Genomic DNA, 15,696 nt, shown 5'->3' with positions numbered 1-15,696 from the left:
CAATTACCACTTTGGAACCCCCTATTATCTCAATCTCCTTTAGAGCCAGCCATGACACACACCTCAGTAGGCCCTAGAGCACCACCATCTTAGCTCTGATATTGGATCTGGAACTCCCAACCCAGAAGAATTGGTAGGATTGGGAAGGAGTGAACATTATATATATCCCACACCCACATACTCCATTCAAAGAAGCCCCTTCAAAAAAGCCAACCGAGGATGAATGCCCAAGTTTCTTATCGACACAAGTTCTCCTGGGTGGCTTTGGCTCGAATGGTCCAATCTCCTAAAAATAGGCCAAGATATTCACCATTCGAAATCTACACATCAAGAACCTTGTGTTCAAATATGCAGGCATTTCTATGCCGCCAAATTCCCCAAAATATGTACCTAGGGAGATATCTATATTCTTTTTAGTTTGCAATCCAATCACTGAGACATGAATCTATAGAATTCCTTACCACCAATGTATCAATCTTGAGAAAACTAGCAACATTTGTCCAGATTGAGAGAGAAAAGGGACAAAGAAAAAACAAGTGCACGACTTCTTCATTTGCACCATGACATAGAGGACAAATCATTGGCCCCATAAATCATCTCTTGGATAAATTCTTTGTTGTAGCGGCCGCAACACCCTCCAAAATTTTTGGCTTGCACTCAAATCTTGGAGCCTTCCTTGGTCTTTCCCTTGATTGTTGCAAACACTTGAGCTCATTTCATGAGCTTTCTTAGAGTCCTTTCACCCCTTTTGATTGTCAAATCAATTTTCCTCTTTTGGCATGTTTGACTATTTTGTCATGCTTGCGGACGTTTTCTAGCGATTTCGAAGGTTGCTCTCTGTGTACTCGAGTTGTCTTAGTTATGTAAACACCCATCATACTCATACACAAGTTTTTTAGCACTGTCACACAAGTGTCATCATGATGGTCCTAAAGTCTATCTCAAGTGTCACACTTGTCGCCTCTTGTTATAAGACAGTCACACAAAGGGTAATGATTTATTTTGTTGTTCTGGTGGTCTATGTTTTCTTGTTGTCGAAGTATGCTAAATGTGTGATCACAAGTTCATCTTCATCCCGCACTTAGCCATTTTTCTAAAAAACTTCCAGAACATGAAACTCAATTTCATCGAACTCTGACTAAATGACACACTGCCCAGTCTCAGCCCTCAGTGATGCAACCTTGCTGCCTAGAACTACACAGTGTGTAGTCACTGCCCGACTACACAATTCCAAATCTCAACAACCTCCCTTCATCCCCAGAATTGTGCAATAGTTCCCCCCTGTCTGCCATGAACTGCGCACTTCAAAATCTCAATCCTCAAGCTTCTCCCATTTCCTATTGGAACCCAACAATGCATAGAGAACCTAGCCTCCCTTGGCCTCTAGAACTACGCAGAACTGTCCCCCAGTGTCCTCCCTCGACTAGAGCTCATTGACCTCAAGAATTGCACAGATCTATCCTCCAAGTCTCTCTACTTCCCAATCCTCCATGCCTCTGAAAACTGCATAAATTTGTCTCCCAGGGTCCCATCCTACATCATCCATTGACTGTCTCAACTGTGCAATCCTGACTCCCAGTGGCCACTGCGCAATTTTTCCTCCTAGTGAGGATAATGCTTATAAGTTCCTTAGTCAAGCCTAAGATGTGCTCTGTGTAGTCTCAGTAATCAATCTCTCTCCCTACCACCTGGAACTGCACAATGCGCATTTACTGGGCCCTCTTTCCCAACCTGTCACATGTCTTGGGCTCAGTCCATGGATAACAATGCATCATCTTAGACTAGGGAGTTTTTGGATTGATTTCGTCTCGTCATGAGTGAATTGCAGGAACAGGTACACTATCAAATCATGGCAAGATGATGAAGAAGGAGAAGAAGGAGGAAACATGCCTGAAGACTCACTTGTAGCTAGATGGACAAAGGAACCTATCAAGAGAAAGAAAAAGGAACACATGTATGAAACCACCTCTCAAGACCAAAGATCATTGAATACCCCGCATCATCAAGGTATGCAAAGGAGAATAGAAATCATATCCAAGAAAACATGTGTCACTCAGCAAAAACAATGGCTTGACATTGCCACATCATCAAGCTAGTCCATGTCAGTAGTGTCATGTCAAGTCATGTCATGAGTTTTCAAAGGCCACATCACTATTATGGGCCATGTATATTGTAAATCAAATGTATTGTAAAGTTGAAGTCCATTCGACACACATGAATATGTAGAGTCATGTTAGTTGAAAATTCATAGGAAGTTGAACAGTCATGAGGGTAATCAAAGAGTCACAAAGGGCAAGAATCAACCCTTGGTTATATATATACCCCCACATTGTATGAGCAAAGGAAATTTTCACCTTGGATCCTCCCGCAAAGAATTAGAGAGATCAATTAGTTCTTTGAGGAGCAAGGAGTGGCTCCAATGTCCCGCTACTGGGGCTAGTGATGTACAATGTAAATATGCGTCTTGGAATTTTTTCTAACATAAGCCTTTTCAGGTCAGTGTGTTTCCATGCATGACTTATGGATGTTTGTAAGACGATTATGTGAGCATTTTTATTTCATGTTTGCTTTCACATGTACTAAGATAGTTGAACTATTTCGGTTGTTTTAGTGCTTACCTTGTTGGGAATGCGTTGTAACGGTTGTCACTGATGTCTCATCCTTGTGGACTATTCCGCAAGATACTAGAAAAACCTTTCTTTAATTATCAGTTATAACGACTATCACATCCACTGTGGACTATTCCACTGGATGGTAGATGGATCTTCTCTTGTTCATTGGTCTTAACGTCTGTCACATTCATTGTGGGTTATTCTGCTGGATGTTGGACAGGTATTTCTGGTTCATGTGTGTCTCTTCCTGGGTGGTACTATTACCTCTCACTTAGAGGCTTACTTTTCTCCCCCCTTTTTGCAGTAAGAGAACCTAGGCACAGTTTTGCTGCACACTCACCTTGCCTTTTGAAGATATCATTGTATCACTCTCTTGTGCTGACAACTAGAGCCAAGGAAAATCTCTAAGTATTTGGAAACCGGGCCATTAAAATGGATGGGACTCCTACACCTAACGATGTGAGGTCTGATTCAAACTTCATATAGGGGAGATCACCTAAATGTTGGTGGGTCTAACACCATTAACATTTATGGCGCTAGAAAGAGGGCAACCAATATTATATGACTGATTGTCCCACCGACCCCACTCATCCATCTTCTAGTCAAGGAAGTAATGTCCACTCCCTATCCCCCACTCGTAATTCTGAATTTGGTAACTCCTCAACACCCAGGCTTGAACGTGAAGTCCCATATCATCAAATTCAGGATCTCCATCCCATCACCCGTCAATTTTCAAAAGTTGTTTGAGTGATTCCGGGAGTAATCGCTCTTCCATATTCTCAAAAGAAGAAAAAGACCACCCTCATAGGAGTAATGATCACCTCTGTTGAAGAAGCGATCCTTGCCACTCTTTAAGAACTAGAAGAGGATGTTGAAAAGGAAGAGGAGCCTCCACTCTTTCACCAAGGAGAAGGAGATAATCCCTTACTCTTAGGTTCAAATTCTGATGGAGGAGGCGGAGGGGAAGGAAATAAAGGAGAAGAAGAGGAAGAGGAACCAACAGATTCAAACAAGGAAGAGGAGGATAACGAAGAATACGACATGGCATACCAAAATCAGGATAGGATGACTTAGGGCCCACTAGCACTTCCAAGTGTCCTGCACAAGATGCCAAGACAAGTGGAGAAGCTCTTAACAAAATATGACCCTGACAAGATGATGAAGGCTGAAGATCACTTAGACAATTTTTACCTACATCTGCAAACACTTGAGTTACGTTATGATGAAGTTTCATGTAGACTGTTTCCATGTACCTTGGATGGTAGAGCACCTGTATGGTACCACAACCTTCCTCCAAACTCCATCCAAAATTGGAGGGCATTCAAAAGGATCTTTCTTGAGAAATTTGTTGAAGACAAGACCCCTACCATGTTACTGAAGGAGTTGGGTAGTCTCAAGATGGAGAAGAAGGGAAATGTTCAAGATCTCAATCAAAGGTTCAACCGCATCTTGAATAAGTTTTCGAACAACACAAAACCTCATGACTCCATCACCATCAACTACTACACTTCTGACTTTCCAACCATTATTGTGCAATTTGTCAAGCTAACTGCGAGACCAACTCTAACATAAAACTATGAAGAGGTTATTTCCATAGAGAAGGACCCATATGCAATTAGATTCATCACAGACAATGAATCCACCAAAGACTCCAAAGATACATGTAAGAGGTCTCAGGCCTCTGTAATCAAGGCTAAGGAAAAGGAATTGAACGATATTGAAAGCCTTACTTGTCTCATCAAGTTCCTGACCACTGAAATGGTTGAACTTAAATAGAGGACAAGCGAGACTACCATGAGCAGTAGGCCCCTTGGGTTCATGTCTAGAAAGAATACAACTTCTGGCAGCAGCAATAATCAACCAGCCAAATCTATGTAGAGTTCCAATATGGTTCTAAACATTGAGAAAATCGAAATGGATTCATACTGCAGGTTCCACAATGACCATCATTCGGAGAAGATGTGCCCATAATGGAACCAAGGCATGAGAAGTTTGGATGTGCAGTTTATCGACTCAATCATGGTTGAGGAACAGGCTAAGCTTGATGATGAAGAAGAAGAAGCTATTATAGCTGATGAAGGTCCAAGCTCAGGGTATGCAGTAAACATGTATTAGTGTGTTCTTGCAACCCATAAAACTATTGTCAATAAGGAGCCTCTGAGTAATGGCATGGCCCAAAAGAAAAGTAACCAATAAAACTTGAGAATTCAAGGGGCGATCACTGTGATTGAGGTGCCGAAATAGAAATTCAAAGAAAATTTGTTAATAAAAATGAGTCCTCTAGCTAACTAAATGCAGAACACTCAAAGCAAGTCTAGGAATATTGTTCCAACAAAAAGTGTTTCCACTAGCAGTAAAGACAAAACCATTCCACCAGAAACCATAAACCCAGTTTCACCCTCAGACACCTCAGTGAGTCTTCCCGCAGTAGAGTACAACATTGTAGAAGACATGAAGAAGGTTTGTGCGAACATCTCCTTGTTTGAACTCACAAAAATCATGAACCAGCGGGACATTCTTCTACAAGCACTTGGCCAAACTTCTACCAGTAATGCTACCTCTTCAGACAAGGAATATAGTAAGTCTTCTGAAACCCTTGCATATGTGCTTCATGCACTCCACCTGGAGGCTAACTCACTCTACCCACCATTCTTGTTAACATTTGAAATCTTTAACTTCAATATACATAATTGCTTGGTTGATTCTGGTGCATTGGTTAATGTCATTCCACTCTCCATGGCCAAGAAGATCAATGCTTAATGGAGTAAGACATATGCACAAATCATCCAATAGGACAAAACTTATGTTCTAGCAATCAATGAACTTAGGGATGTTATCATCCGGTTATCATTTGACGGACAAGTTCATCAATGCATCAAAATTGTAATTGTGGACATTCTAGAAGCATATGGGGTATTGTTGAGCAGAGACTGGTCAAGCAAGCTGCAAGAATACTTTTCCACTGACTAGTCACACTTATGGCTTTCATATAGAGGCAGGAATAATTAGATCCGGGTATAGTCCGAGAGATACATGAAGCACACCGTTACACCCTTCGATGGGTGCAACGAGTCATTGGCTTTCGCAGAACTTGTTTTTGGAAATTGTTTTCTAGAAACACAGTTGGGGTGTTATTTTGCAAATCCATCCTTGGTTCCACCAAACACACAATTGGACCTCCTTCCATGCCCAACTAACAATAATGAACTTTTTACAGTAAGAAGTAGTAATAATAGTAGTAGTAGTAGTAGTAGTACTAGTGCGGTAAGCAGTCCTTGTACATATGATATGTGGACCATGTACTTTGATGGATCCAAGACATAGAAGGGCTCTGGAGCTAGTTGTGTTTTAATAGATCCACTGCAGAGAAAAGACTTAATCTCTAGTTTCTTGGAATTCGAGTGCATGAAAAACACCACAAAGTATGAAGTACTCGTCTTGGGATTACAAAAAGCCATCGACCTCAATTTATTATCTTGAAAGTGGAAGGTGACTCTGAAATTGTGGTGCGTCAGGTGCATGACACTATAAATTATGTGTCACCTCGTCTTAAGTGTTATCATTAAGAGGTATGGTGACTCATCTCTCATTTCCAATCTTTCGATATTATTTCAATACCAAGAATGCATAACACAACCGCAAATGCCTTGGAAAACACAATTTCTAGGATGTTACCAATAAGGGACGACTTTAATATTGAAATTTTGTATAAACCTTCTGTGCCAAACAACATAACTAACTTACGCATTTTTTATGATGACCAACAAATATTGTACTTTATGGACAAAGTTGATGTATTCAAAGATGCAACAATTGATGAGGACGAGCACGAGAATACTATGCAGGACACAACCAGTACAAGCAAATGCAACCTCATCCCCAAGGGTGTGGTGTCATTGGAAAAGTTGTATGATCTGCAGAACTTTTTTCAAGGACCTTTGAATGCCAAGACCCACAACTCTACATTGTCTCATGAGCAAATCAATCTGGGAATGGATAGAGATGGGAAGTATGTTAATCTTGATACTTGTTGCACACCACAAGAGAGATAAGATTTTATCTGCCTATTCAAGCAGTACCAAGATGTCTTCGTGTGGACATATGACGATCTCAAGACATATGAAACACAAATAATCTAGCATGTGATACCAATCAAGGAAGGGGCCAAGCCTTTTCAGCATAAATTAAGGAAATTTCATCCAACACTTGAGCCCCTCATACAAAAGGAATTGAGAAAATTGTTGGATGCTCAGATCATTTACAAGGTGCGACATTCAACATGGGTATCTAACTTAGTCCATGTAAGGAAGAAGTCTAAGGAGATCCGCCTGTGCGTAGATTTCCGCAATCTTAACCGTGCCTCAAACAAGGATAATTACCTAGTGTCATCCATGGAGAAGATATTGTAAACAATATAGAGGGCATAAATGTTTTCTTTGTTAGATGGTTTCTCGAGTTGCAACCATGTTCTGGTAGCAGAGCCTAACAGGCTAAAAACTACATTCTGTACTAAGTGGGGCACATTCACATTTCAACGAATTTCATTTGGGCTAGTTAATGTGGGTGCAATGTTCCAACGTGCAATGGACATCGCCTTCCACAGGCTTATTGTACAAAGCGTAGTGGTCTACCTCGATGACATGACAATGTTTTCCAAACAACACTTAGACCACCTGTGCCACTTGAAGAAAAAAATTTAATGATGCCGAAAATACGGGATATACTTGAATCCCATGAAGAGTAACTTTGCAGTGTCCAAGAGTAACTTGCTTGGACATATTATTGCTAAAAGTGGGATCAAGGTAGATCCAAATAGGGTTCAAACCATCACGCAGATTCCTCGCCCAGTGAACAAGAAAGCTATGCAGTCTTTCTTAGGGAAGATCAACTTCCTCAGAAAGTTCATATCCGACTATGCTCAAATCGTTAAAGCAATACATGAGATGATCAAGAAGGACACAATTTATAAATGGGACAAAAGGGATAAGGGCGTGTTCACCCGTATTAAGCAAAAAATAGCAAAAGCACCAACATTATACAACTCAGACTTCATCAAAGATTTATTGTTCTACACTTTCACTTCTGACACCTCTCTTGCTGTTGTGCTCACTCAAAATGATGAGTTGCACAATGAACGACCTATCTCCTTTATAAGTGTGAGCCTGCAAGGACCAGAGCTCAACTACCCTTTTGTGGAAAAAAAATCTTATGCATTATACGAGGTGGAAAAGCACTTCCGAACCCATTTGATGAAAAACCATTATATTATCTTTGTTCCACACCCAGCAGTCAGATCAATGCTTGTTTAGTAAAAGCTAAGTGAAAGAAGGGAAAAGTAGATGACCTGATTACAGGAATATGATCTTGACATCAAACCAGTTCACACTATCAAGGGTCATGGTCTTTGCAAGTTAGCAACAAAATCAGTCAGCACACAAGAGGAAGAAGAAGAGCTCACAGGATGGAAGCAAGAGATAAAAATGTACAATGTTGAGCGAGCCTACCCCACTTAGACCGAAATTCTTGGTATGCAGATGTGCACCAATACTTTGAGCATGGCACCATGCCCTCCCACTTCTCTATGCGACAGAAGAGGGCACTCCGACTCAAAGCACTGTCATATCAATTAGTGCATGGGGTGTTGTTCAGAAAGCACCACAATGGGATATTTCTCAGGCTTCTGGAGGCACATGATTCAAACAAGATTTTACATGATCTCCACGATGGACTGGTTGGGGGATAATTCAAGGGCAACACTACAACGCACAAGTTCATGCAGGTCGGTTTCTACTAGCCTACATTATTCAAGGATGCTCATGCCTATGCCCAAAAGTGTCTTGTCTTTCAAAGGTGTGTCGACAGAAATCAGAAGTCAACAGCGCCACTGCAGCCCATTGCAGTGGAAGAACTATTCCAATAGTGGGGCTTAGATATCATTGGGGAAATTTTCCCTCATTCATTGAAGAAACATCACTATATTTTGACTGCTATATATTATTTCACGTGGTGGACAGATGCAGTTCCACTAAAACAAGTGAATGATCAGGAAGTCATCAACTTTTTGTAGAAGAATATCATCTCCAGGTTCGACATTCCTACGTCACTTGTTTTTGACAATGCAACATATTTTTCCTTGTTAAAAATTTATGATTTTGCATTGTAAAATGACATTATCTTGAAAAATTATACTAACTATTATCCATGGGGCAATTGTCTTGCTGAATCCACAAATAAGAACCTCATCCGTATCATCAAAAAGACAATATTCTCTTAGCAGTGAAACCGGTACTCCGCTTTGGTCAATGCCTTATGGGTTGACCAAGTCACACCTAAACCTTCTCTAAACACCTCCCCTTACTTCCTAGTGTATGGAAAAGAAGCCATCCTCCTGTTGAACATCTAATTTCTTGCTCTCCAATTGTCCCAAGAATCCCAAGGCAAGTCATGTCTTCTAGTTCAGCGTAGGATGGACACGTTGCAAAAGTTCCGGGAAGAAAAGTTGAAAGAAAAAGAAAAAATTTCACTCTATGAGAGCCATATCAAGAGATGGTTTTGGAGGGAAGAATAACTTTAGTGTGGGCGACTTAGTCTTGAAGTGACAAAGGCAAACACACTAAGTTTCAATCCTTGTGGATTGGCCCTTACACAATCCACGAAAAGCTTGGCCAACACACGTACCATCTTCAATCACTTGACGGGAAGATTGACTCTCTCCCTGTCAATGGAAAAGACTTAAAACAATATTTCCAATGAATATCTGGGGTTGTGCCCCACACTATGTACATAGTATTTTGTTATTTTTTGTTATGTTTTCTTCAATTTTGTTTTGTTTTTATTATATAAATAGGTGTTGTGCCTTACTGCGTTGTGGCTTCCAAGTGTGTGTGTGGCTCAAGTTCAGAGAGTCGTGTGACATTAGAGCACTTGACTAGTCTTGTGTCTGTATTCCTTGTATTGGTTGCATCTTTCAACTGATGAATTTTTGACGGAAAATACGATCCATCTGTAAGGAGAGTTTTAGTCCAAACATGAACATGTTTCCAATCCATGAACCTCATCCCTATACTCAGTTTTCTGCTTTGGTGTTTTCATGCTTATCCAAATAGTAGAAATGGAGAAGGGAAAAATCTAAATGAGCAAACCTAAATAAAAGGTCTTATATGCTTCTATGAAGGAACAACCTCTCCTGCTCTCAATAAGTCTGGATCCCTCTTTCGCCCCAAAATAAATAAGTGTCGATGGACATTTCTCTTTAAATAACTAAATAAAGGCAAAAGAAGAGAAAGGCTTCATGCATGGAGAGGTGAAGCAAGCAACTCCACCAGGGTACTTGCTCGTTGGAAGTGGAGCAATGCTTGTGTTCCTGCGTGACTCCACCGGGGTACTGTCTAGGCCTGTTGGTAGTGAAGCAACACCATAGATTAAAAACTATACTATGAAAATCTTAAGCTCGCGAGCTAAACTACCTTTCCCAATTCAAAGCATTGTGATATGGCTTAATCTTATGTTGTGTTCAACTGAGAAGGTACATATGGGACCATGTCTTCCCATGGGGTAAGTGGGGAATCCAAATTAATCTACATGATGAATCAATACTCCCTAAGGGACCAAAGCCCTACACTAAAAAACTAACCAAGACAGAGAAGATGGAATTCAACCAATGTGTCACCAAGTGTTGTAGTGGCTGCAACACCCTCCAAAATTTTGGCTTGCACTCAAATCTTAAATCCTTCCTTGGTCTTTCCCTTGATTATTGAAAACACTTGAGCTCATTTCATGAGCTTTATTAGAGTCCTTTCACCCCTTTTTCTTGTCAGTTCAATTGTCATCTTTTGGAATGTTTGATTGTTATGCCATGCTTGCAGACCTTTTTTTTGAGTTTTGAAGGTTGGCCTTTGTGTACTCGAGTTTTCCTAGTTATGTAAACACTCGTTACTCTCATACACAAAATTTTGAGCACTGTCACACAAGTGTCATCATGATCTTCCTAAAGTCTATCTCAAGTGTCACTCTTGTCACCTCTTGTTATGAGACAGTCACACAAAGGGTAATGATTTGTCTTTTTGTTTCAATGGTCTATGTTGTCATGTCATCAAAGTATGCTAAGTGTGTGATCACAAGTTCAAGTTCTACAAAAGTTCATCTTCATCCCACACTTAGCCATTTTTTCTATAAACAAAATAAATGAAAAAATAAAATAAAAATAAATAAATAAATAAAATGAAATAAAATAAAAAAAAAAATAAATAAAAAAAAAAAAAAAAAAAAAAAAAAAAAAAAAAAAAATCTTGAATGGGCAACTCGGTTTCACCGGACCTCGACTAAACTGCACATTACATAGTCTCAACCCTCGATGATGAAACCTTGCTGCCTAGAACTGCGCAGTGCTCATTCATTGTCCCCTAGGGAAGTTTCACTTAGAAACCTCCCTTCATCCCAAAAATTGCATAACAGTTCCTCCCGATCTGACTTGAACTACACACTTCACAATATCAATCCTCAAGTTTCTCCTCTTGCCTGCTAGAACCCCATAATGCGTAGAGAAACCAACCACCCTTGGCCTCTAGAACTGTGTAGAAGTGTCCCCCAGTATCCTCCCTCATCCAGAGCTCACTGACCTCAAGAACTATGTAGATCTATCATCTAGGTCTCTCTACTGCCCAGTCCTCCTTGTCTCTGAAAACCGCGCAGATCTGTCTCCTAGGGTCCTATCTCGCATTAGTCACTGAATGCCTCAACTGCGCAATCCTGACTCCCATTGGCCACTACGCAATTTTTCCTCCCAGTGAGGAATGTGCTCATAAGTTCCTCAATCAAGCCTGAGTTGCACTTTGAATAGTCTTATTGATCAACCTCTCCCCCTACCACCTGTAACTACGTAATGCGTAGTTATTGGGCCCTCTTTCCCAGCCTATCACCAGTCTTGCGCTCAGTCCATGGGTAATAATCCATCATCTTAGACTAGGCAGTTTTTGGATTGATGTCATCCCATCATGAGTGAATTTCAGGAACAGGTACACTATCAAATCATGACGAGATGTTAAAGAAGGAGAAGGATTAAACATGCCCGAAGACCACTTATAGTTGGATGGACAAAGGAACCTATCAAGAGAAAGCAAAAGGAAGACATGTATGCAACCACCTCTTAAGACCAAAGATCATTGAAGACCCCACATCATCAAGATATGTAGAGGAGAAGAGAAATCATATCTAAGAACACATATGTCACTAAATAATAACTACTACTTGACATTGCCACATCATCAATCTATTCCATGCCAGCAGTTTTATGTCAAGTTGTGTCATGAGTTTTCAATGGCCACATCACTATTATGGCCCATGTATATTGCAAATCAAATGTATTGTAAAGTGGAAATCCAATGGACACACATGAATACGAAGAGCCATGTCAGTTGAATAGTCACAAGGGGCAACCATCAACCCTTGGTTATATATACCCCCTCATTGTATGAGCAAAGGAATTTTCACCTTGGCTCCTCCTACAAAGCATTAGAGAGATCAGTCAGTTCTTTGAGGAGCAAGGAGTGGCTCCAATGTCCCACTACTGGGGCTAGTGATGTACAATGTAAATATGTGTCTTGGAACTTTTGCTTAATTATAGAAGCCTTTTCAGGCCAACACGTTTCCATGCATGACTTATGGATGTTTGTAATACTATTCTGTGAACATTTGTATTTCATGTTTTCTTTCACATGTACTAAGATAGTTGAACTATTTCGGTTGTTTTAGTGCTTATCTTGTTGGGAATGTGTTGTAATGGTTGTCACTGTTGTCTCATCTATGTGGAAAATTCTGTAGGATACTAGAAAAACCTTTCTTTAATTATCAGTTATAACAATCGTCACATCCGTTGTGGACTATTCCGCTGGATGGTAGATGAATCTTCTCTTTTTCATTGGTTTTAATAGTCATCACTTCCACTGTGGACTATTTCACTAGATGTTGGACATGTATTTTTGGTTCATGTGTGTCTCTTCCTAGGTAGTATTATTACCTCTCACTTAGAGGCTCACTTTTCTCCCTCCTTATTGCAATAAGAAAACCTAGACAAAGTTGCATTACACACTCACCAAGCACACTCACCTTGCTTTTTGAAGATACCATTACATCACTCTCTTGTGCTGACAGCTAGAGCCAAGGAAAATCTCTAAATATTTGGAAACCGTGCCATTATATTGGATGGGACTTGTACACCAAATGATGTGAGGTTTGATTGGGACTTCATATCAGGGAGATCCTCTGAGCATTGGTGGGTCCCGCACTGTCAACATTCTCCTAAATGAAAATTTGGTTATGTAGGACGAGCCATGTAAAACACTTAATTTTCAAGGGAACCTCCCATTTCCACATTTTGGATGTCCAAGCATCGATTGGGCTAGTCCGATACACTTGCGAAATGAAGCCATATGTTTCTTTGACTGCAATGTTACCTTCTTACACTAGCCCAGCCCAAGCTAGTCTATCAGGCATCATGGTCAAACTTATTCCAGCTTGACAAAGCATAAAATGGTATTATTCCCATTCAAACACGAACTCCACTAGAAGGTCAAGATCGTAGGAGAATAACCATGTGGTAGGAGACAACATGGAGGCTAGATTGCTACCAATATGTGCTAGAGAATAAAAACCACAATCGTTGATATAGTTAATCAATAGGAGAGAGAGAATGTGATTTCTAACCGTAACCTTTATAACATCCAGGCCTATATAGATTGTATCACCACTGCCAATTTCCCATTTTAAATTTCCACATAGCCAGGGCTTATATTTCTTCTCAGGTGCACCCATTTGGATCCATTCTTCCAGATAAGTTAAGTTGAGATATTTCTCACTAATGATTTTCTACCAAATACCTATGCCAGAAAAAACCCTCCACGGTTTCTTAGTAGGTAGGGAAAGGTCGAAAACCCTTGTATCCCTAAAACCGCATCCACCTACTAATTCATTCTTAACAACTGATTCAAGTCGTACCGAGTGATTTTCTTTTAATTACCAATTCCTTCCCATAGAAATCTAGCTATAATATCATCAAGTCTTTTGATGACCACCTTAGGTAAGTGAAATAAGTGCATCAAATACACCAAGATCCCCTGCAACACTACTTTAATCATTTATTATACTAAATCTTTTACTAGTTGGAAATACAAAATGATAAAAAAATTTGTGAGAATGGACCCAAACTTCCATAGAAGCTAAATTTCATTAATTTGGAATGGTTAATTTAATATTTAGTGGACTTTTTAAAATTGTGATTGTTATTTATGTGATGCATTTTAAAATTTATTATTTTATTATAATAATAAGAAAACAAACTAATATACATATGTATATAATAATATTTTCTTTTAAGAAATGTTATGGGTTTTATATTAATGCACTTTGGTTTGAAGGCCTGAACCTTTTATATAGGGAACACTATCTTCTTCTTTTGCATTCAAAATAATCCAAAAAAAATTGATTATCATGCTCCTTTGTCTACATGCAACTGTTCAAAACAAATTATCCTTATATGATCTCCAAAACACCCTAAAAATATTATGAATTTAGAATACATAGATTATAACAACAAACATAACTACTCATCAAGGTTCGCCCTTAGATTAGGAGTGTCTTCAATTCCATGATTTACAAATATTGGCAGTGAGGGAGAGGACTCTTCACCAATTACTACCGTCTGCAAGTCCAAATTCGACTCATGTTGCACCCTAGAGTCTTCAGCTTCTTCACTGCTCTCCCCGACTGATTTTGATTCAGGTAGAAGGGTCAAATTTCCCATCTTGATGGTCAATAAGTCAGTCACCACCTGCAACCTTATCAATTTAGCTTCCAATAGATTAAGCTTCTGGTTGAGCAAGTAAAAATGGGTTTGTGATTCAATCATAATCATTTGTCCCTTGTTGAAATTACACTTATAATAAAATCCATGGAAGTCAACAGTTGGGATAAATTGAAATTCCTATCCTCATTCTCAAGGATGTGACGATTCTCCATTAGAATAGTCATGTCACAGTCTTTCAATTCTCCAAGATGGAATGATAACTAAATGGGAAACCCTGTGAAAGCAAGATTATAATACAATTCTGCCTTCCCTGAATTAGTTGTCCTCCCTTCACCTTCAATGCCACAATTTTTTCCATTCAAACACTAGACATAGGAATCCAAAACCATAATTTTGAATCTGTAAATTTCACCTTAACCCATTAATTTCTGCAATCCCTTTTTTTGCTGAAGCAAGAGACGAACCTTCTATTGACTTAGGAAAGCAAATAATATACAAAGTTTACAACAAGCACTCAAAGGCGCTAAACCCCACAAAGGGAAGAAGGGAAAACCCCCAAAGAAAACACCCACAACAAAAGCCGCACCTATGCAAACAAAAACCAAAGTCTAAACCGCCATGGACCCACAAGCTAAGGCATGGACCCCCAAGTCCGAACGCTTGTCCTCAATCGTTGATCTATCTCCTTTTAATCTGATGGTCTAAATTTGTATCACGCGGAGCAGTAGCCCACAGTAAACCAACTAAACTGCTCGACCAACTATAGCCGTCGATCTTCCCCTTTTGATCTGACGGCTACTATCCATATCGCACATCCTAAAAGCCCAAGGATTGCTACGGGATGAGGGTGGTATTCTCTCACCCTCCCCCACCATGTGTTGCTCGCTGAGTGGCATCACCACCTTTTCTAAAAAGCCACTTTTGGGTTCGAGGGTGCCCGATAAGAGTGGTAAACTGTAAACAATTTTGACCATCCCAGCCCACAAACCTACACGACAAATTGTGGCCGTAGATCTTCCCCCTTCTGATCCAATGGCCAAAATCAAAGTCGCGTAGCACATAAGCCCGAGGAATACCGTGCGATGAGGGCGGTAAGCTCTCTCCTTCCCCCGCCACGCATTGGTCACTGAGTGGCATCGCATGACTTTCAAGAAAACCGCTTCCGGGTTATAGGGCGCCCGATGAGAGTGGTTTATCCCAAGTAGTTCTGGACTCTGGTTTTCTTTTCCCCTTGCCCCCAATACACTGCTTGAGGAAGACGCACCCGAAAGGGTCGCCTCCTGC

Source organism: Pinus tabuliformis, chromosome 5_1, assembly GCF_031772625.1.
Source record: "Pinus tabuliformis cultivar Carrire ecotype Pingquan chromosome 5_1, CPIR1, whole genome shotgun sequence".
Lineage (NCBI taxonomy): Eukaryota > Viridiplantae > Streptophyta > Pinopsida > Pinales > Pinaceae > Pinus > Pinus tabuliformis.
This window is presented reverse-complemented; position numbering follows the sequence as displayed.